This window comes from Eriocheir sinensis, unplaced genomic scaffold, assembly GCF_024679095.1.
Source record: "Eriocheir sinensis breed Jianghai 21 unplaced genomic scaffold, ASM2467909v1 Scaffold935, whole genome shotgun sequence".
Lineage (NCBI taxonomy): Eukaryota > Metazoa > Arthropoda > Malacostraca > Decapoda > Varunidae > Eriocheir > Eriocheir sinensis.
The window spans coordinates 109671-134203 of NW_026112314.1; positions in this window are offsets into that span (position 1 = coordinate 109671).

Below are 24533 nucleotides of genomic sequence, written 5' to 3' on the forward strand. Positions count from 1 at the left end.
AAAATCAATGTACGAGGTTCTAGTTGACAAAGTCATGCATTTTCCTGGAACGCAGCCTCACGATGGAATGATTGCACTTGCGAACAGTGTCTATAATTATGTAATTTTCAAATGTGAATTTAACTTCGATAAATTTGGATTTTTTCTTATGTTCACTGAGCAAACTTGCTTCCGTATGTATATTCTAACCGCCTTCTTGCTTCAACAAACCACTTTTGCCCTAGCATTGTTAATTTTTTCTCAACAAATTGCTTCTTGCCCGGGTTTGCAGGATCGGCAGCAGCATTCACTGTATGAAACCTTCCTTCTGCATAGCTCAGCTTCTCCCTACAGGCTGGTATTAAACACTCGATGCTTTTGGGGACCTACAAAGCATTCAATAAGACTAAAAGGTAGCTACTCCGTCGTGAACGAAAGGACGTGGTGATGGCGAACACAACGTTGAAATTCAATGGTGTTCCACAGCAAGGTTGACTTCAAATATTCTAGTATTTGTCCAAAGTTTGCTTACGGGATTTAGAACAGCTGAAACAACAAGCGGTTAACGTGGTTCTCTGGAAGAAAACAATCTCTAGCACCTGTCATCTTCCTGCAGCACTTCCAGGCGTCATGTCGGTGTCCGTCGTCTGAACTATTTTACAATATAGAAGTATTCGCCGGGTAGCAGTTTTTTGGAGCAGTGAACTACGCTGTCAAACAATCCATGAACCGTTACCCGATCCGACTCCAGAACATAACCCTCCAGTGTTGCATGCAGAAAATAAACTCTTTATAAATGTCACTACGGTCCTAACTGCATCCGCATATGTATCTTCCCATACGTCTAATTTAGCTCAAGAATTGAACTTTCTAACACATGTTAATCATCAAAGAAAACTTATCTGCGTTAAAGGCTATTTCGACCAAAAATAGGTCAACATATCTCCTTCAACCACCACCTATCTCTTATGCGTAAACGACTTATTCAAACGGATATTTTTCAGTCAACAGGCAGCGGCTCACTCCTGGTCTGGGAGGCAGCAGGCACAGCAATGTAAAGCAGCAGCCGCGGGATAGTTAGCATCTTGCTGCTGCGGGAACAACCAACCATCCGCGCACCTTGCTTGCTGGTGCACATGTCTTTCGACTATTCATCTTCCCTACGCCCCTCGCCTCCACCTCTTCAAATCAGTCTCACTTCAAACATCCTGGCTCTCTCATTGCCTTGCACGACCCGCCTGGAAGGGCGGAGCCGTGGCCACAGTAATTTGACCCTTCATGAAAAAAAACTAAATCATTATACAGAAGAATATAATTGCTAGCCTTCTTCTCATTTGGAGAAGAATTATAGCGTCCCTGTTTTAACCAACCCATGTCACAGTCCTTCTCTGCGGTGCCACTGTAGATTAGCCACCAGGTCCTTGGCTCACACCTGAAACAGAGACCTTTTAGAAGCTATATATAGTGTGTTTCAGCACCGTTTTTTTCTTCAGCAATGGTTGTGTTGTTAAAAAAAAAAAAAAAAGGTAAATACAATCTGCAAAGGTAAATGATATGGACACTGACTGAACCCCAATTTCAAACAGTTTCCGTGTCATGCACGCGACTCCCACCACCAGACTTCTTACACACTTAGGAAAGGTGGATCAGACCCCCTAATGAAGAGGTGTGCAAGTTCCTCCGCCAACCCATTGTTCTGTTCCCTCCCGCATCCACCAACTATGGCTCACCTTCTTATCTTGAGGTCACCTGCTCCTACTTCCCTCTGACACACTGTTGTATACGTACTTGGCATCTCTACCGCCGCCACATATTTGGGGTTCCACTACAAATGTACATCAGAAACAATGGGATGCTGAATATTTGCATCCTTGCTCTCTGCTGCTTAGTAAGAAAAACAGAACCAGTTTATGCTTTCGTCAACGAAAGACAGCTTAGAAGCACACGAGTACTCTCTCTGTAAAAGCATAGCTGCAAACTGTTTTTACTGATCATTCATCTGGACATTTTCAGAATATATCAATATGTATCGATAAATAATTTTAGAGCCGAACAGTTTATTGCTCAATATTATCTAGAACGTGATACGCCCATACAAGGATTAAAGTTCCTGGCAATTGCGGATGCGTAAAACAAAACACAGGGGTGGGCACTGAGATTACCATTCATCTATTTTCAGCCTAGTTCAGTGAACTCGCGACCGGCACACCACGCTAGCCGCGGACGGTGCCTCGAGATGGAAGCCCAGGCTCAACCAACCTGTGTTGTGATATATTATTCATGCCACATAAGCCATGCTCCTTATCACTTTGTCGTGTATGTACGATGTGTGTGTGTGTGTGTGTGTAATGTGTGTGTGTGTGTGTGTGTGTGTTGGCCCAGGTGTTGGTGGAGTGGGTGGGGATGGTGGGTGTGGGTGTGGGTGTAAAAAGAAAATAAACAACAACGTACAACACGTGGCACTCATGTCACGCATGAGTGCCACGTGTTAGCCTCTAAGCTCGATATCTATCAGGACAGCAAGTGTCCTGCTGGAGGCGACGGCGCTGGGGCAGGCGTCAGCCGAGGTCACCACGCGAGCTGTGCCAGCCGCGCCGCCCTGTCCTCCTGGAACCTCAGATCTCGCCGCCGCCCTAATGGCTGCCATTGTGTGCCGACGAACGAGGGACACAAAACGCGATAAACCCAACACTCAGCGAAATAATAGCAAAGGCAGCTCAAGGACCCGTGGTAGGCAGGGTAGCTACACCGCTGACCCTAATATGGGTCGCAGCGGCGTGCCGGCCTCGGCCTCTCCCTCGTGGACGGCGGAGGAGGTGGACTGCGGAGAGACACCTTGCGCAGCTCAGATGCACCTCGCTGGTGCCACAAGAAACCAGAACCGCTGAGGTACTGAGAGTATCATAAAATGCGTACACGACTATAAAGATGAAATTTTACATTTAAGCGAACAGTTTATAATATAAAAGAATTGAGAATAAGATAACTTCTCATTTATACATTATATTTTAAAGATTACCATGAATATTTAGAGATGTAACTGAGAAAACAAATGTAGAATAGGTTTATAAGTGCAGTTTAAAAGCACGTGTCCATCATTACTATCTAAGACAAATATATTATTTTTTACCTTAAGTTTCTTTCAGAAGTTGTTGTTGCTCTTCCTTTCAACACTAAAGACCGCAAGGGAACCGCAATCTTTTGTCACCTAGAACCCGGACCCTATTCACCAAACAGGCTTCCCCGCAGGCTAGGTGGACTGTAGGGGACGAGGAAGTACAAAGAGTCACCTATACTCCCCCACTCCGCTGTTGGCGGCAGGTGACACCACCACTAAGTATAGCTGGACTCACACGTCTGCACCCACCTTGAGAGTAAAGCCGAGCCGACGCCCGACAATCCCTCACGTTAGGGCGGCAAAACACTTCACATCAATATTACTGAGACGCGCTGCATGAACTGAGTGAAAAATAATTCATCACCTGTCCATGAATGATCGACTGATTTGAGCTGCCACTTGGCCAATGCGATGATGTGTGGTGGGCAGATATTTTTAGATACCATTTTCTTGGGAAATATCTTCTGTTTTTTTAGGAAATGCATATGGCCATACTTTAACACCTTTGGAGTGTCACCAAAATATATATCATAGTGAGAAAAAAACCTTGGAGCACCTCTCCTCGGTTAAACAATTTCCCTGGTCACGATGCATTCGTGTGCGTGTCAGTAACAGGAAAGCCGCCTTCACTTGGCGTTCTGGCGATCATGGTTTCCTCTCCCTCCACGTGTACTTCATTTGCAAGTGACAAATCTAAAGCCCAAGCACGGACAGGCAAGGCGGTTCCTTTGCTTGTATTGTCCGGGGCAGGCTGAGGGTCATCTTCAACGGAAAGCAGATAACTTACCACCTTCTCTAATATGATATGGCTATTGGGAATCCTCCATTTTTAATAACTTGCCAAATAATAATAATTTAACATAATTGCAACAAACAGCATTTAACCAATAAGCAGGATAGAACAAAAATAAACGCCTAAAGATTAAAGCACCACATCGACGATTACTGTGATAAAATAACTCGGTGCTTAAGTTCGACAATTAAATGAACAAATAACAAAAAATGTTTTCCCATTAGAAACCTGTTAGTCGTGTGTGTGTGTGTGTGTGTGTGTGTGTGTGTGTGTGTGTGTGTGTGTGTGTGTGTGTGTGTGTGTGTGTGTGTGTGTGTGTGTGCGCGCTGAATGTTGAAACGTTAGGTGTCAACTAACTGTGACGTGAGAAACATTATTATTATTATTATTATTATTATTATTATTATTATTATTATTATTATTATTATTATTATTATTATTATTATTATCATTATTATTATTATTATTATTATTATTATTGTGTATTATGAGTAGTAGTAGTAGTCGGATAATCTCTCCGTCTTGGCCTCGCCGGGATCTAGGCCGCCCGGGTGCTCACCCTCACCTAAGCCAGAATGAAGACTGGAACATAAATCGCTATGATGACTAGGGTTACGTAAAGGGCTCTAGCAACAAATTAACCTGAGGCGGGATGCGGAATGTAGGGAGGGAAGTAAAGGAGGGTGACGGTGGTATGCGGGTGAATGATAGGGACCCCAAGTAGGCGTTGGTGCGAGGGGAGATAAGGGGTTACAAGGGCATGGTAGGGATGAATAGTAGTAACAAGAAAATCACGCCAAATGAAAGAAAGCCCTTGCTGCTGATGCGACCCACTGCAGGACGAGGCTGGATGAAAAAAAAAGAGAGGAAGAAAACAGCTAAAAAAGGTCAACATAGCACTAGGGCAGAGGTGGAAAGCGTCACTGAAGAAGGTTAAGATGACTGATTAGAGCAGGAGATTAGTGAGTTAATGAGACGTGTTGATTAGGTCATATACCACCCCTACTAAGACCACTATCAGATTCCTCCTCCTCCTCCTCCTCCTCCCGCCGTTTCTTCACCTTGGCCTCCCACCGCTCGGCCTGTTGCAGTACCCTCCCCCCAAACCCGGAACCGCTTCACCTTGCTCGTGCCGACTAACAACGCCGCCACAACAACCCGTTCACAACTATCACAGTTGCGGCAGCAAGAAAAAAATATATACGCATCTTTGGTATGAAAAATCATAAACAAAGGAAAATTCTTAATCTTAAGGAAGCACACATAAACACATTCCTGTACGTCAACTCTTGAATAATGTTAAAAATATGTTTTTAAAGCTATCTTTTCACGGTCATCCCCTGCAAAAATATACTGATTTTACTTAATTTAGAAATTTCAATTTGAAGATGAAAAGGTTACGACCCGAAGGACCTTGGGAAATTGATATTTAAAAGCAATATTTTAACACCGGTTTTCTTGGATGAGTTTCATCAGTAATAAATAATTTATCAGGCAGAGTTAAAACATCTTTTCTACTCTTCTTGCTCGTCAATTTCGACACCTATTATAAGCAGTCGAGAATATGCACTCAACAAGGCACAGGGCAAAACTCTCATAATTTGGATACAAGCAAAATGTACAGGCGAAAGGTGAAGCAGTTACAACCCCGCCAGAAATGAGCTTTGAACATTACATCCAGGCGCAGGAAAACAGGAAAATAACCCAAACTCTAACAAATTCAGATTCTGAAATTTCCTCCCAAACAACTTGAAAACACGCCGTAAAGTTCTAATAACTTTAACATTTTATGAACGTTTGTTGTTTTCTCATCCAAAATATGTTGAACATTAAAAGTAAGAATAACTTTACCATAACACTGAACGAACTGGCCTATTCTTGTTCTTTAAAAATGAAGTGGGCACTCGCCAACAAAAAGGAGGAGAGAACAACCTTAACCAGGAGAGGAGACATCTCATTGCAATATATACGTGAGGTTCACTGTACATTATGTGGTTCATGTCATAATGAAATTGTATGCTTATAGCAAACAAGACACAAAAATATCAATAACACGCAGCATAAACAATAATCAACCCTCTCTCCCCTCCATATTTGAGGGTGTGGGCGAGATGTTGGGTCTCAACCTCCACTCCCACGCCAGCGAAACGAGGACAAGAAAGGGAGGATAGGAGGAGAGAGGGAGAGACAGAGGGGGAAAGGAGAAGGAGGAAGGAACAGCCGGTATGGAAAAGGGGTGGCAGAGACTGGGCCAGGTGGATGGACAGGAGGTGAAGCCCGCTGCAAGGAGGTGAAATGGCAGGTCAGGTAAGTAGGGCGAGGATCAGCCACTTGCCCTCGACACAGCCGCCAAAATAATGGCACTGAAAACACTGCGAGGCACCACGCGTTGGACCAGGGAAAAGAATGATCCATATATATATATATATATATATATATATATATATATATATATATATATATATATATATATATATATATATATATATATATATATATATATAATACTACACCACAGGCTTCCATTGCTACATAGGGTTGGGAGCGCGGCCACAATACCCAGTAGCCGAGCAGCGGCTCCAGCGCCACCTTTATGAGCCGTTATGGAATAAGTGTGAGGAGGGTCAGTGGCGGACATGACAAGTTACGCGTGTGGGTGGATGTGTACGCTCAGTATTCAGGTGTTTTATTTTTTGTACACATTTTTGCTTTGCTATGTGCAGTAATTTTATTTCAGCTAGAAGTAGTTAATATAGGTTCTTTCATTTTCTTTTAAAATTTCTACAGTGCCTGTAACATACATTTGGACAGGTAAAAGATACGCTATCCCTGACGGCCCCTTGCACACTCCTTGGAAACTGCCTGGACGCCTCGCACTTCCGCCCATCACGGCGGTTGTCTCCAATCGGCGCCGCAGGACCTTCCACCATGACTCCAGGCGCCTCTGCCCTGGCGGCGGGCCAACTCCTGTTGCCGAATATTACCATCAGTCAATTGACGGGGCGCGCGTGTAAAAAATCTTTACTGTGGTGTGCAATGCCACTGACATCCTTATTCCGCGACTTACATGTTCGAGGCAAGAGGACCAACATGCTAGTCAAAACTCAGCTTTTTTTCATGGAGCAGCCAACCCTCGCGTCTACTCTAATCAGACTGACAGGAAGAGGAGAACACCACTTCTTCCGCTCGCATGGACGCGGCTCCCTTGCACAGGATTAGTGGGCGTCAACAGGCGTCAGCATACACCTGCATCTTGTTTGTCGACAGCGAGACACAGAACCACACTCTTATATCGACATAATCTCCTTTGGAGCAAGATACAAATGACCTTAGCAAGGATGAACTCAACACTGGCTGCTGACTACACTGTGCAAGCAGCAAAGACAAACCAGAATGTTTGCTGCAGCACACAAGTAAACAAAGTCCAGCGCCTCATTATTATAACTGCCCGCTCGCCTCCAGCCTGCTCACACGTACCATTAGCTACCTACGACACCTGTACGATGTATTTCATCAGGTGAACTGTCATATGTTTACGACCCTGCCAGGCAAGCTTCACGTGCCTTATTCCGTAACTTCAGCATCCTACTTATATATATATATATATATATATATATATATATATATATATATATATATATATATATATATATATATATATAGAGGAGATAAAGGGTTATCTCCATATGCGAAAATCGAACAACTTTATGCAAATTCGTGGTCGCAACAGCACCACGCCGAGTCAGGTGCAGGTGGCCAGGTCGGTGAGCCCTAATCCATCCCTGTCCCACTGACCCACCTACAGCCTGCCGGACACTGCGAGGGGATAACAATGGTCTTGTGTTGTGCGGTAATAAAGGAACACAAGCTAGCACTCGAACCGGCGAGGCGGCCGAGAACAGGCGTGGAGGGAAGGAAAGCCTGTTCAGTTCTTTGGTTTTAATGGTGACAGAAATACGTAATCAAGGAAGCCCATTTTATATTGGTAATGGCACCGACGTAATTAGAGGAAGGAAAGCCTGTCTGTTTTATCATTTATTTGTTTCTCTGAGGACACCAATTAAAGGAACATACATTTTGCGGCGGTGTCTCCGTAATTAAGGGAAAGAATCATGTTTGTTAGTTATTTGCGATGACATTTACCTATACTAACGAGGTCAGTCAGGCTCTATGGAACACGTTTGATAAAGACTCTACCTGTCTGGGCGGGATCAAAGTCAGGCCCATTAATTCAGGTACACCTGCATATATACAGTGACAATAAAGATTAGACATGCAAATTAAGTGTATGGTGAAGTCACATACACACAACACGATACTACTGATCGGCAGCATCCATTGAATAGGTAATAGGATCAATAAGAGAACATTTGCATTCGTACATCGAGTTAATTGAAAATGATAAATGGTGCTTCACTGTATTCTCGTTAATGGGGTTCTCCGTTACTCGTTCTTATGCTTGAACCCATGATGCTGAAGGCAGGGGATACGGTAGAGGTGAGGAGAACGAAGAAGGACGGCAGAGGATGAGGGCGAAAGTTGAGTATTATGTAACGATCAGGAGAGGTGAAACAGAGGAGCGAGGGAGGACGAAAAGGGTCGTGGAGGAAGAGGAAGACAAACTGTGAGGCTAGTGTGAGGAGAAGGGAAGGTGAAGCAGTGAAGGTGTGGCAATAAGGGATGGGGCAGGCAGGCGTGAGGGCGTGGAGGGCATGGGTCAGGATAAGGGAAGAGGTCATGGGTCAGGATGAGGAAGAAGAGACAAAGGTAGGTGTGTGCAAGACGGAAGAGGCAAAGACAGGCAGGGAAAAGGTGAGGGTAAAGAATTTGGAGAGAGAGGTGCGTTACTGAGGTAAGTAGGAAGGAAAAGTAAGGACCGTGCAGGCATGTGTGTGTGTGTGTGTGTGTGTGTGTGTGTGTGTGTGTGTGTGTGTGTGTGTGTGTGTGTTTGTGTGTGTGTGTAATTCACCACGGCCTGATCCGTGTTGGACTCATGTCGCCAGCAGGTACCCTCCTGGCATGGAAACAAGTGTTCTTTATCCTCGATCTATAGTATAGCAGGACCTCACACCACACACCCCATCCCCTTGCTTCAGGGGGACACAATAATCGATCCTAGTAAATGGAAAGAATCCGGCCTGAGCAGGCTCGAACCGCCGCCCAGTCAGACCGTGAAGCCTGGCAGAGCAGCGCTCTAACCAGTAGCGCCATGGAGTGTGTGTGTGTGTGTGTGTGTGTGTGTGTGTGTGTGTGTGTGTGTGTGTGTGTGTGTGTGTGTGTGTGTGTGTGTGTGTGTGTGTGTGTGTGTGTGTGTGTGTGTGTGAACACGGCAGGATACGTCTGGGTACAAGATCTACATGGACTTTGGGTCAATAAATTGCTGTACTTGGACTTGGACTAGGACCCTGTACTCAAGGTTTGTAAACACCTATGAGTAAAAGCTTACCGTGAACAAGCTTTGAACAGCACAGCATAAGCAGAAGTGAGGAAGGACAAGGGATCAGTAAAAATGTAGACCAGGAACTCTCAAGCACGGATACGCCTTCTTCCCTCAGGGGTACCAAACAGACATGTTAAGAATTACGGAAGGTGTGTCTCAGGAAAACCCTGTTTGATGCAGTAGTCTACCTCAAACACGTGATTGTAGCTACCAGGAAAGAGACGGCACAAAGGCTAACAGTAATTCTTTGTGCCTGCGATCTGATGTTGCTCTCTCAGACTGTAGATAACACACCACCACAGGCAAACTAACTTCTCTTTCTAGTTCACCCTTCTTGATTTTAAATTATAGGTTACAGAGAAGTGGATACACCAAAACACTACGCGGTGCATGGATGAGAAGTCTGAGAACACATTATATTTATAGACTAGTGCATGATTATTACGTTTTTAGATATCTCGTTATGATAAATCAGATGTACATTATCTAAATGGAAAGTACGGAGCATACTTTAACAAAAAAAAAAAATGTTCTTAGGTTCTAATACATGTAGCTGAATTCATATACAAACAGCTCTCCCTCATCTATAGTTCCTCCTGCCTACGACTTAATGCGACGGAGATGACCACCAAGGCCTTGCGTGGCAATGGAGTATGCCCCCCAACGTTACTTTTACCTTACGACTTCCGCCTGCAATAGATCTAGACACCTCTCCGACCGATTTTAAATTTGAGTGTTCTTTGAACTTTCGCTTTTAGGAGCAGCGACATAGACTTTTTTCTGCATCTTCCTTTTGCCCTTGAGCTGCCTCCTTCCCCCCCTTCCCCGAAAAAAAAAAAAAAAAATAGACGGATACCAGTCTTGGGATGGTGTGGGGGGCGGGAAGGGGGGGTTGAGCATGGATCTAAGTTTAGGGGTGGAGTGGGGAGGAGGCACGGAAGGGCAGGGAAGGACGAGGTGCAGACACTCGACATGACCCTAAGCAATTACAGCGGCGGGAGGTATTGGTCACCCAGACAGGCGTGGTAATACCCGCCGCCGCCACCCACCTCGTGTGTGTGTGTGTGTGTGTGTGTGTGTGTGTGTGTGTGTGTGTGTGTGTGTGTGTAAAAGAGAGAAAGAAAGAAAGGAATGGAAAAAATAAGGAAATAAAAGGATGATGAAAATAGACGATGAAACAGAATAAAGAAATTACACACACACACACACACACAAACACACACACACACACACACACACACACACACACACACACACACACACACACACACACACACACGGCACACAGCACACGACAAGGGAAGAAACATTACGCCCACAATGCAAGGCAAGCAGACACACGATGAAAGCGAATGTGATAGAAAGACATACTGCGCTGTGTTTAGGCGGCAGCAACGGACAGGCGCAGTGCTGAGTGAGGACCAGTCGCGGTCGTCTGTCAGTGTATCGAACGTGGTCATCAGCACCTAGCCCCGACTTGCCCCGACCCCTCATTGTCCAGGAACCGCATCGCACGAGTCTGGGCCGTCCAGGGTGTGGTGTTGCTGGGAGCAGGCAGTGGAGGCTCCTGAAGCACTGCCCAGAGCCTGACCACATTGGGTGCTGATATAAAAGGTCAAGAACCGCTGCCCAGAGGTTAAAGTATGCCTGTGTTTTCCTCAGCCTGATTACCACTCAGAGGTTTTATTGCGCACGTTCATTATGGTCTGTGTTGGATGCAACCATGGCGAATGGGCAAATTAAATAATCCATTCCTGTACAAGTACAACAAAAATCGGCGTCGACTAAGCGCGACGGAGGTATAGTGAGCCAGCGTGGGTCGGGCCGACAAAGGCGTTGACCAGCTGGACGGGCAGCCATACGGCCAGTCGTTGAACTCTGGGCCGGTCCAAGCACTGGTCTGCTTCCGTAAACAACGTGCGTATCGCTGTTACCTCCCGCCGGCCTTCGCTTCAGACGCATTACAGTGCTAAGGAAGGCGACTCGCGTACGGCATGCAAGGACGACTGAGAATGATACACCATAATTATTTCACGCTGTCGCCCTCAACGAAGACATATTCCTTCATATGGGATTTGATGACAACACATCAATTAATTTAAAATTGAAATTCAAATGGAAATATGCAAATGCTCCTGAAACAATTATCTTCCGTTCAGGTCCAAGCCAGGAACACCCAAGATATATATGTCAAAGTCTCTCTTGCTTAATTAAATGCAGATTTTTACCTTACCTGAATATATTACCAAGCCTAATATTATTTTTCACAGGCAAAGGTACAACTGGAAACTTACCAATCGTAAATGAAAAAAATCATTGAACATTTTCTTTCTTCGCAGAATTCATACATATTCATGCACACATGCAGGCAATCTCTCTCTCTCTCTCTCTCTCTCTCTCTCTCTCTCTCTCTCTCTCTCTCTCTCTCTCTCTCTCTCTCTCTCTCTCTCTCTCTCTCTCTCTCTCTCACACACTCACACACACACACACACACACACACACACACACACACACATATATACACACAAACACATACTGAACTCCATAATGCGATGGTTAGCGCGCTCTGCCCACAGTCAAGAGAGGTTTTGGGTTCGATTCCTGGAATGGCGACGGATGGACTGTCCCTAAAACTTGTGCCCCTGTCCCCCCAACAGTAATGGGTAGCGAGTATCAGTCGAGGTTATCCCCCAATCGAGGATTTAACCATAGCGAGTAACAGAGAAACACAAGGCCTTCAAACCAGGGCACTTGAACTTGTAGCTCTTTTCTTGGGAGATACACACAGGTTAATTACATGCAGACCAGCACCACCTACGTAACAATCTGTTCCAGACACTTTCTTTTTCCTGTCTTTCGTTTGCACCGCCATCGCCAAGGTCACTTCGGGGACCAACATTCTTTCCTGCAGCAGCTGTGAATGACTTCCTGACACTCTACTCGCGCCACTGTGACGGACAAATCAACCAACCTGAGATGCACAAACGCCACATTCCACAGGCTGAACAACACAGGTGATATAGATATCTCAGATGATCACAAGTCTTGAATAATTAACTCAAGTACCCATTGCAACAAGTGATACATTTATTTACAAAATTAGTTGGACATCATCTCCGAGTGAAAAATGCCCACAATACGTATGATATCGAATGAGAACTGCCGTTAATCACTTGTTGCGCAAAGACGTGACACTTTTGGATGAATGTGTCCGTTGGAAAAGAAAGGAGGAAGAGAAAAAGAGGGGAAGATTAAATATCGCAGGAGACAATTGTAATGAAACCGTTTGAGAAAGAGAGGATAAAAGAAAGGAAGACAAAGGAAGAGACGGAGAAAGTATGACTCTTTTGCTGACATTATACAGACTAGTGACACACAGAATAAAGAACGGACGACACACACACACACACACACACACACACACACACACACACACACACACACACACACACAAACAACAAGCGAATCTGGAAACAAAGGCCCGGAAGATTATCCCGACGGAGCTAATACTCTGAAGGTGACTCCACGGAAAAAAAAAAAAGGAAATCATATACCAGAGCTCCGGAAAACAATGAACCCAAGAGCGGTGAAAGCCGGGCGGCGAGAAAATTAGTACCGCAGCTTCACTATGAGGGAGATAATATTTTGAAATTTGTGACCCGAAAAAGAAAGAAAAAAGTTACTCTCTAAACTCCGAAGAGCGAAAATGCAGCATCACGAGAAAGGGCGAGCAGGCAGGAATAGGCTCAAGAAGCAGCGTGATGCCCGTATATCAAGGATGCTAACCTGTTCTTGATTTACACCGTCTGGCCCTTTGACCCTCGTAAGCCTCTCAAGGGGAAGAGAAAATGATGCCAGCCCAAGAGAGTCCCAGGCGCCGCTCATAGCCATACCTGGAGAGCCCACAGACCAAGGCGCCGGTGCTGTCCTCAGAGGAAAGAAAAGAAAGGAGAGAAAGCGTCGGCACGATAAACCATTGAAGTGAAATGAGAAGGTACCCCACAGACTAATGGAAAAGCAGGATTACTGTGAGGAGATAGAAGGTTTGGGGGAGTAAATGTGTGAGTTAGATCAGTGTAAGAGTTAGCAATAGGGTGGGGCATTATTTTTTTTGTGTGTGTGAGAGAGAGAGAGATTTACATAGATTTACATAGAAAATCAGACCATACAGACCCATGGTCCAGACAGTGGTCTGTCCTTAAACCTAAGTGATTTTACATTAATCAGAAGACTCCAAAACGTTGCATTTCTACTCTAGTTAATATTACGTTGAAGGAAGTGGCGGTCGAGGTGATTTTTGAATGAATTAATCGTACAGCACTGGACCACTGAAGGTGGAAGCTTATTCCATTCTCGCGGTACAAGGTTGGTGAATAAAAATTTGGAGCAGTCTGAATTTACTTATCTACATCTGAGTTTTACGCATAGAAAGTACATTGTTCCTCGTGCAAAGTGTCATCGATCCAGAAACAATGTTGATCTGTCTTTATTCGTGAAACCATTAAGTATTTTAAAACATTCGATCAGTTTTCCTCAGGCGACGTTTCTCAGAGAGAACATGTTAAGGGTAAGCTTTTCTTCGTAGGATTTGTTGCTGGAGAAGGGATCATTTTCGATTTGCCCCGACGCATGAACACCTTCTAATTTAGCTATATCCTTTTGCATGGTGGGGAGACAAAACTGTACCGCATATTCCAAGTGGGGTCATAAGCAATATAAACTGTTGTAGAGCAGGAGTATTACATCTTTATTCTTGAATAAAAAAGTTTCTTTTAATGAAGCCCAAAATTCTGTTCGCTTTATTTGCTAGCATCGATGCATTGCTGGCGAGGAATTTGAGGTTTGACGCGATTTGACTAAGTCCTTGACGCATTGAACGCTTTGAGGTTTAACCGCCGCGCATTTCGTAATCAAACTTCTTATTCCTCGTTCCAACAGAAGGACCTGGCACTTGTCTACGTTAAAGGGCATCTCCCATCTATCCAAATAAGCTGAAATTTTGTGCAAATCCTCTTGGAGGCTTTGCCTGTCTTCGTCAGTGAAGGAACCCGGATTACCAATCTTTGTGTCGTCTGCAAATTTACTGATGCGGTTGTGGTCCAACATCCACGTCGTTGATGTAAATAATGAAGAACACTGGGCCGGAAAGAACCCGCGAGAGCCTGAGGACGCCACTAGTGACCGGCGCCCACTCTGAGTTAAATCAAGTCATCCACTACTCTTTGTTGTCTGTTGCTCAACCAATTCGCGATCCATTGGTTTACTTGACCAATCCCAATACCTATTTGCTTTAATTTGTAAGTAATTTATGATGCGGGACTTTATCAAACGCTTTTCTGGAAATCAAGATGAGGCTGGGTGATGATTTGATTACGTCATAAACAGAAATAGGAGAATAAGAGGCAAACAAACAGACAGACGGACAAAGAGAGATAAACGGACCGTTCAAAACTACAAGGAAAATATTAAGGAGAAAAGAGGGACCTTTCATTGGGTAGACAAAACAAGGAAATCAAATAAACACACACGGAGGGAAGAAAGGAGCTAATACAACAGGAAACCCAAACTACAAAAAACAAACAATCTCTCTCTCTCTCTCTCTCTCTCTCTCTCTCTCTCTCTCTCTCTCTCTCTCTCTCTCTCGCTCGCTCGCTCGCTCTCCTCTCTCTCTCTCTCTCTCTCTCTCTCTCTCTCTCTCTCTCTCTCTCTCTCTCTCTCTCTCTCTCTCTCTCTCTCTCTCTCTCTCTCTCTCTCTCTCTCTCTCTCTCTCTCTCTCGTTCCTTGCTATGATATATTTCTATTTTTTTCTCTTTCTCTCCTTTCCTCCCTTTCCTCCTTTCTCTCTCTATTCCTGTGCCTTTTTTCTTATTCCTGTTTGCAGCTCATTTTTCCTCCTTCCTTCCGCTTTCTTATTTCCTTCCTTTGCAACGTTTTTTTACTCTCATGTCTCTCTCTCTCTCTCTCTCTCTCTCTCTCTCTCTCTCTCTCTCTCTCTCTCTCTCTCTCTCTCTCTCTCTCTCTCCTCTCTCTCTCTCTCTCTCTCTCTCTCTCTCTCTCTCTCTCTCTCTCTCTCTCTCTCTCATAGACCATAAAAGATGTCACCTCATCCCGGACAAGAAACTGGTCAGCGGATCAGTGGCTTAAGAACCTGACATTGAGAACAAGAAAGAGACACACACAGACGAGACAGACAGACCAGCCCTCTCGTCCAGTCCCTCGGCCCTTCCATTGCAATTAGCTCCATCTGTATGATCCCTGAGATTGACCTGTCCCTTGCCCAGCTCATAATGGCATAGCTCATAATTTGCTTTATCTGTCATCTCTATGTTACGCGCCACGCGCCTGTCTAGATCTCATGCCAGATCATAAAGCTGGCGATAGTGGCGGAACGATATTAGAATCGTCTGTCACTGATCCACCTGTGTGTTTGTTATTGCTTTCTTATAATCAGCCTGTCGGTAAATGGGTGGAATGTGGTATTGTTGTCCTCTACAGAAGTTTCGACCACCTTATGAACGATGCTAAGAGAATGAGCGAATACTGAGAGAAGATCCCACTACTGTTAATCGTAAGTGGGTCATATTTTAGCCCGTTTCCATAGTCGATAATGGGTCGGAATGTGGTAATGTAGTATTGTTGTCCTCTAAGAGTTTCGACCACCTTAACAGAACGATGCTAGAAGAATGAGCGAATACTGAAGAGAAGATTCACTGTTGTTAGTCATCATAAGTGGGTCATGTTTAGCTTCGTTTCCACCAGTCTATAATGGGTGGAATGTGGTATTGTTGTCCTCTAAGAAGTTTCACCACCTTATGAACGATGCTAGAATGAACGAATACTAGAGACGCTCATGCACTGCTGCTAATCAACCAAGAGGGTCATACTTTCAACCGTTCCATTGCTTTATGTCCGGGAGTGGCGATTTCTTGGCTAGTGTATCTAATGGGAAGTGGGATGTCTTGAGGGATGCAGAGGGGAATGGGACCATCATTTTTAAGTCCATTTTCTTATGTGTGTGTGCCCTGAGGTTTATTTGCTCATATTCAGTTCAGCTTTTACATCATTGAGAGAATTGAGACAGTGGTTCTAGATGCCATTCTCTTTTATTATTGTGTGCATGCTCTGAGACTTAATCGTTTCTATTCGATTCACATGTCCGTGCAACTCAGCCTTTAACTTCGTTACCAGCGGCTATCGTATTACGATTTACAAGTTTACAACACCTGTCTAAATACGGAGTCATTGCTACTCCAGCTGTAAGCTTGACCCGTAAATAAACAATGCTCTTTTTGCAACCATTGTTAGATATAGAGACAAATGGTTCGTATACATAAACTTAAGTACACCAAGGCGCCCAGAGAAGAGGGTCGCTTGGTTCCAGTGACAAGCAATAATGAAAAGGAAGATAAAGAAATTGAGAAGGAAGAGGCGGGGAAAAAAAGAGGAGGAGGAGAGAACTAGCAACAAGGAGAAAAAGCAAAAATAGAGGAACGGAAAATAAGAAGGTAGGAAGGAAAGGGAGAAAGACCAAAAAGAGGGTGAAAAAGAAAGGTAAAAAGGAAGAGGAAAGGATAAGAAGGGAAAGAAGAAAGAGGAAAGGATAAGAAAGGGAAGGAAGGAGAAGGGAGAGAAAGGATAAAGAGGGCGAAGAAGAGGAAAGGATAAAGAAGGGGAAGGAAAAGAAAGGGAAAGGATAAGAAGGGAAGGAAGGAAAAGGATAGAAAAGGGAAGAAGGAAGAAAGAAAGGGAAGAAGAGGAAAGGATAAGAAAGGGGAAGAAGGAAGAAAAGAAAGGATAAGAAAGGGGAAGAAGGAAGAGACGAAAGGACAAGAAGAGGGGGAAGAAAGAGACGAAAAAGAGTAAAGAAAGAAGGAAAACTGGAGGGGAAAAAGGACAAGAAAGGGGGAGAAAGGAAGAGATTAAAAGAGATGAAGAGGGAAGAAGAAGAAATGGCAATTGGAAGGGTAGTAGAAAAGGTAAGACGGAAGGGAGGAAGGGACAAGGAAGGGAAGAAGGAAGAGAGGAATGGAGAAGAGGCAGGAGAAAAAAGGAAGAAGGGAAGGAGCAGCCACAAGCAGCATCCCATGCGGCCGCCGTCTGCTTCACCAACATGGCCAGCCACGCTGCAGAGCATTGACTAGCCCCATCTTGTGTTGGTGCAAGGAGGGTCGTTCCTTTTCCCTCACGCTTCCCTGATTCTGTGTGCATCAAGCTGGGTGTGTGCAGGAGGCCTCCTTTCCGGGCAACGCACACCGCATTTTACACCTGACTTCACACAACCTGCGCATCCCGGCTCACTGCAGATTGTTCGTGGTAAAGTTCCCCATCATCCTCACCCCTCCTCCCTCCCTGAAAGGAATCTGCTCACAAAAACATCAATCACTTCTTGTGTCCTGCTTTGTACGCGATCAATGCAATGGCGTGTGGAGTGGGCCAGGTTACACACGCCTGCCTCAACAACAATGATCTTTCTTCTCTCGCTGCTCGGTGTTCAAGAGGAGCAAGAAAAATCTGTAATCCTGACGAGCAACTTCAAGACTCCTTGTTTCGCCCTTTGCTGCTTGCTGATACACACGCCTCTTAGATCAATAAAACGGCAAACATGTCAGCACCCAGAAGCTGATCTGTCGCATCCTCGTTCCCACTTGTGTAATTTGATAATATACTGAGATTTGTCTGTGGGATGTCCTCAGACGCCAGCAGAATTGGCCTGGGCTGGCGCCTCGGCCTAGGAGAAGTGGGCTCCGTGTTGCCAGTCATGTTACTGGAGTGTCGAGACAAATTTTTACTCTTATACCTTCAAGAAAATATGTGGTTGGGGTGAATGTGCTCTGCCGAAATTTGGAAGAAGCTTTTGTTATCCTTTACTTGCACTCCTGGGATGTGTTTTGACTGAAAAATTGAACTACTGAAAGGAATAACAGAGCGTGAAAAAAGTTACCGCCCAGGACTGACACCTTCCTGCCGCATAATTTTTTTTTTCCACTTATTTTGGAACCAGTCGTCCGTGTCCGGTGAGAGAGAGAGAGAGAGAGAGAGAATGCTAAATAAGGGTAGAAATTGAGAGAAGAGAGAGAGAGAATGCTAAATAAAATTGAAGAACATCTAAGATCAAAGGTCAAACTTATAACTAACATCATCACAGTTTTTGCATAGGTTGCTAAAATATGCCAGATGACTTCTGGCCGAGGATACTAATCTATTGTCCCAGTCTAAGACTAAACCCCGAACAGTTAAGAAGCAGCCTCTTCTGCTGTGTTGCTCCAGTACCAGGTAACAATGAATTACTGGATCATCACTCTTTTACAAATAATCGAAAATATCAGACAGAAAAAATGAGACGGCAGGAGACATATAGCTGCTAGTAGTGTGTTATTATTATTGAAGTAGATTAGCAAGTTGGGGTTAATTGCAGAATTCAGAATTAGGTTTGGGAAATCAGTAGCTGACGGCGTTAATGCAAGAACACGCTTAAAGATATAACTGAGGCCATTATGAAAGCAAAATCTGAGAGCCCACCACGCCTAGACGACCGTAAGCTTCGTCGGGATCGGTATTAGCTATGAAATAAACGCTACACGCAGGCTACTACTATTCATGTCACCGCAAACTCAATCCTGAAATATTTATCGTGTATCCATAAACTATTTCGCATGTCACATCTGCTTGTAACGTTAGGGTTGCAAGTTCAGAACGCCACACGCGATACCTGGTGCAATTTTTTGTCATTACTTACTTTGCATGTAAAAGAATAACGTTTGAAGGTTTAAAGAAGTCAAACATCACACGACAAACGATTTTATTATCATTTTACTCTGCATGTGGAGTTAAGTGGTCTAGACGCAAAGAAGAAAAATAAGTACTGACATCACACGCGCCTCCTCGAGGGTTGGCATTGTTACCCGAAGTTGAAATCAGGGAACACCACACTGAGATATTTTGCTTCATGATCCTGTGCATCCCTCGCGCCAGGGAATTGTATATAACTCAAGAGTGCACGTTTACAGAGTCTGTGAACCAGTCAATGTTTTTTTTTTTTTTTTTGGGGGGGTAAGTGCTTGTATGTAGTGGGGGGAGGATTGTGAGTCAATATTGCGTGTGCGTGTGTGTGTGTGTGTGTGCGTGTTGAGGGGGAGAGGGAGTTGTGTGACTTGTGTCTATGTGTGTGTGGGTTATGTGTGTGTGTGGGGGGTTGTTTCTGTTTGTTTGTTTTTATTTTGTTTGATGTGGGTGTGTACGCGAGTTACGGGACCTATTAATTTACCCTTTTGTTGTATAGTACTAAGTAGAGGAGAAAGCTTAACTCAAGGGGAAAAATAAGAATAAAAGCACAAATTAAACCACTACAGACTCCTCGTTACCAGCATGCTGTTTGCTGATCCACACGCCTTGAAATTAATGAAAACGTAAACATGTCAGCACTCAGAGGAACAACACGTCAAGTCAGCAGAGGAACAGCACGAACCCTTAAGTAACATAAACAAATACGTGTTTCAAGAAGTCCAAGCAAAACCGTCGTGTGTGTGTGTGGGTGTGTGTGGGGGGGGTGTGTGTGTGTGTGTGTGTGTGTGTGTGTGTGTGTGTGTGTGTGTGTGTGTGTGTGTGTGTGTGTGTGTGCGGGCGCGCTTCCGGTGTCTATTAAATACAACCTACACAGAACCCCCCAAATCCTTTTAGTATGATAAACAGTAGGACTCTTTCTACCGCTTAACTTCAACGGCAACAGCGAAATCACACGCTGAAAATCAAGCCCGTGGGAAGCCATACCGAAAAAAGAGTGTTGATAATTACAAAGCAAAGTGACCCAACATCGAGGAGGCTGCCGGTCTGGACTTCCAAGACCCACCTGAAGGGCGCTAGACTAGACCTCGAATCGACTTGACCAGACCTCGACCTCAGCTAGTCTGGGTCCACTTATCAGACTACCACACCCACATTTGATGAAAGGCTTTCACGTAAAAGGTTGTGAAGTATTTTCACCGGTATAGTTTTATGAGCTAGTGACAGTTTGACAAAGGTTTTCTGCCACCATGAATGAAAAAGCTTATAAGAGAAATTAACTAATCTCCGTTGTATCCTTTGGGATGGATTCACATTTGTTGCGAGTCGAAAGCGTCTGAGAATACGGCTCTGGACTCTGGTATCACTACCAAACTAACAGACGCAACTTTCAAAGAATGACCTCACGTAGCCATGACTGGTTTGTTTTCTGCTGCATGTAATTACGCTAACGTCCGATTCAGCGGTGGCTTACTAAAAATATCAAGAACAATTACCAAATAGAGCCACTCAAGTGTCCTTCAGTCGTGAGAATTGTAAAACTACTTCAAGAAATCGCCTTTTTTTTTTTAATACTGAAGAAAACTCGAAGAACGATACAAAAATTCCTTGCTGAATATTTACCGTTACAAAGAATAAGTTGCATCGTGAGTAAGTGACGTTCTATTCCTTGTATGTTTTGTTTGAAGGAAATACTTCATTCTTTTTTTCTTACTACCGAGAAATGCTTGTGCCCAATACCAAACTTACTAAACATGAAATGGCCTCCGTAATGGTATGGAAGTCCTAGGCGCTGCCAGACGTCTTGACCTCTCATTAATTAACCAACACCAGGCGGACAGGAAAAGCAGGTAGTGAGGCATACGAGTATCAGCATTCCTTCCTCGTTCACACTAAAATTTAGCCCATGTCTTCAGTGGTACGGAACCTGATACTGCTGTCCCGGGGAAGTATTGGTAGGCGTCATCATTGTAGCGGAAGTGTATTAGACGTGCTGATACTTATCCTAGGTACAATTAAACGCTTTGCTAATTGAAGAATTGTGCGCTGCAACTGAAGTTAAGTGAAGTAGGATATCATTTTAATCATTTATTTGAGAAGCACCAACGTAAATGCCAACAAAGGAAACGAAATATACAGTCAGTCGTATTTTTTGATTTTTTTCTCTCTCCCCAACTTCTTTTCCGTTCCTCTCCCTTTCTTGACAACCATTTCTCTTCTTTCTCTTTCATCATCTCGCCTCTTTTCCTTTTATATTTCTTTATCGATCTCTTCATCTTCAGTTCTTCACCCAACGACAGTATCAAATATTCCTTCTTCCGCTGCCGCCAAATGAAAAGCGCCGACCAGCGAGGAGGACGAACACAAGGAGCTTGCGAAAACACAACTTTGGCGGCCTGGAAGAGGACGACTAACCAGTGTGATTCCCTCGTCTGTATTCAAGCTTTCGTGTTCAGAACCGACTCTGTAGTGATGGTAAAGGTATGGGGAATCAAGCCAGTGGTTACGCCATACGACCAGGTTCAGTCCCCTAGTTCACAAGCCCCTGAGTCCTGCCAGGAAATGCCTGCGTCGCGTCCAGGGGAACTACTGCGAACGAGGCTTATTTGTGCCCGCCCCCAAACGGACGCAAACAGGCGTGGTTGGTGGTCAGTCTACGGATCGCAGGCTAGACTCATACAAAACTACATAGCAACCCCTAAATTTCAAATACCTAATAAAGTCAGGACATTCGTTTGATTTAGCCAACCATAAATTCAATTGAGTTTGTTTCACTGCCGTCGTCATTTATTTCATTGCATCTACTTAACCTGCAGGCCGGGTCGCGGCGGGGAGCTCAATGGTGCGCAAGCCGGCTCTTTCACGATGGGGTTAGTGTTCAGCCGTGACCGCAGGCGTCATCCAGCCACGATTCACTTGGCACTGATGACTTATGACCCATCACCTGTACCAGGAACTTGATTTTTGTACGTGAGGAATATTTTCTGGACGCTGTTTGCCTATCCCACTCCTCATTCTTTCTTTCCAACAGCATTGGTAATTATTCTTTATTTCTTTTCTTCTTTTATTTTGTGGCACAAATCAAACCTACTTTGCACACACACACACACACACACACACACACACACACACACTTCAGATATTAATCAATTCAAAGTCCTGGACAGCGCCAATACGATTCTGAAGACTGTAGTATTAATGTGTTAGGAGGAGGAGGAATGTAGCAATATTAAAAAAATGAGTTCGTTCTGAAGCCTTCAGCAATCTATTTTTAGATCTTAATGGCAGACGCATAAATGCCCGCGACGAGGAAGGCAGATACTTGCAGGAATGAGGACTAACCTAACTCCCTCGCTGGACGCTTCAAACTTTGAGGTGTACAGAACAGACTGTTGCATATATTAAGCAAGCCAATACAACTCCTCATTACAAGGTAAGAATGGCAGTGATTAATTCCAGACAGACATAGACGCATGCAGCACACAGTAATTGTATGCATGTAGTCATTCTTCGGCAGCACAAATTCTCGTTGCAATATCAAGATCACAGCTGTCAATAAAACTTTCAGACATTACTAACTTATGATCCTCGTGTGTTACGAAGGGTGTGATTCTCAAGGACTTAAAAGTTCATCAAGACCACCTAAGGGTCCACCCCACGAGCAGGATACCCAGCAAAGAGGGACCGGCGAGTCGTGAGAATCAGGTTTATAACAATAATAGGTAAGTAAACTTCTTTACACACAAGGGATACTTCAAAAATCATGACAATAAAAGGCGACAGGAAAAATTCAGCCTCGTAAAAGGTAAAATAAGGTCATAAAACTTGTACGGCAGGTAAAAAAGAACATTGGCACTACAGCAGAACCGTCTCTTTCTGAGTAAGTGAACAAGCCACGAAGGTACTAAACAGTTTTAACCCAACACCGGCATCTTCTGTTAAGACTTAAAGACGGTTGGCAACTTAAATTGACGGAGGGAGCACAGAGGTGCCCCAAGGAAGGCCTGATATGGAAGTGATGCAAGAGGACAGGGACAAAAAGAACCAGAGCTAATGGAAGGCCGAGAAGAAGTGAAGGGATGGGACTCAAAGGCGCAGATGCGCCTGGCTGTGCCCTTCCGCGTCCCCCGTAGCCGCCGGCATTGCAAGTTAATACACTAGCAGACCACCCCAACAATTCTCCTTCATCAAAGTGTGGACATCGGGGACATGATGGGCATGAATGAGTCCTTAGTGTTTAATGGCTGGGACATTCAGAAAACATTTCTGTCTGCGCCCACCTGATGACACGTAAGTACATGAAGTCGCGGTATTTCTTTAATGATCATCATAATCACGTGGGGTGCCCTCCGGCTAGTACAACACGACGCCAGCATTTTCAGTAAAGTTCGAAGTAGTTACGGATGTCAAATAAAAGAAAACGTCACTTTACAAAAAAATAACGTATATGTATATCTAAATAATTAATATCGATTTTGCCAAGGGCTGGCGCAACCGACGACAAAACGCTGGCAACCGTGTCACCCCAGAGTTCACTGCATGATACTCTGACCCGCAAAGACAAAGTTAAATATCCTCTTTTTGCAATGCCATGGCTTGTTGTCGATATACGGCTTTCAGCAGGTATATAATCTTATCGGCCTTTGGGGCACGTATGATATTCATGACTTTCCCTTCCACGGAAAATGGCAGCGCGGCTGTTATCATAATGATCCCAACCCGGTTATCCTCTCCCACCCTTGCCGAGTGCAGGGAAGAAGTCCTTCCACCAGAACGTGATGCCGCGGGTGACCTTTTGAGGCGGCGTGCGGGGAGAAAGGAAGACGTCGGACAGACATTGAGACACCTTGCGGGCCTGATCCCCGCAGCCTGGCCTGACGATGCGAAGACACGCCTCCCCTCCTCCCCCTACCCCCACACCAGAACAATGGCGACAATAAAAGAGATAAACAGGTGGACTGAGTAAATGTGAACATTCCTCGCCAATCCTGCTGGCATTACGCCAATACCTCCCCTTCTCCCCACACCATTCCTTTAAAGAAATAAAATTCAGAAAGCTTCAACTTCTATCAAAATATGTCGCCTCTATTCGTCTTCCCGAACCCATGACATCCTCAAGGAACAACTTTGCCCAAATTCTCACGTTCTCAAAACACTATCGCTCTCACCCTGCACTCCACCTACCTGGTTAATGACCCTCTGGCTGCAAGGCGGCCCATCAAATCATCTTAAAGTGGCTCCGTGCACGTCGGCGTCCTGCACATCGCATTTCTCAAGGGGCGGTGTAAGAAAAAATATCCGAAAAATTACTGAAGACAAACTACGCGAAAAACACAGTAAAGGAGGCAGCTCAAGGGCAAAAATATACATAAAAAAAGCCCGTTAATAAAAAAAATGCTAATAAACACAAAATGCCCGAAAAA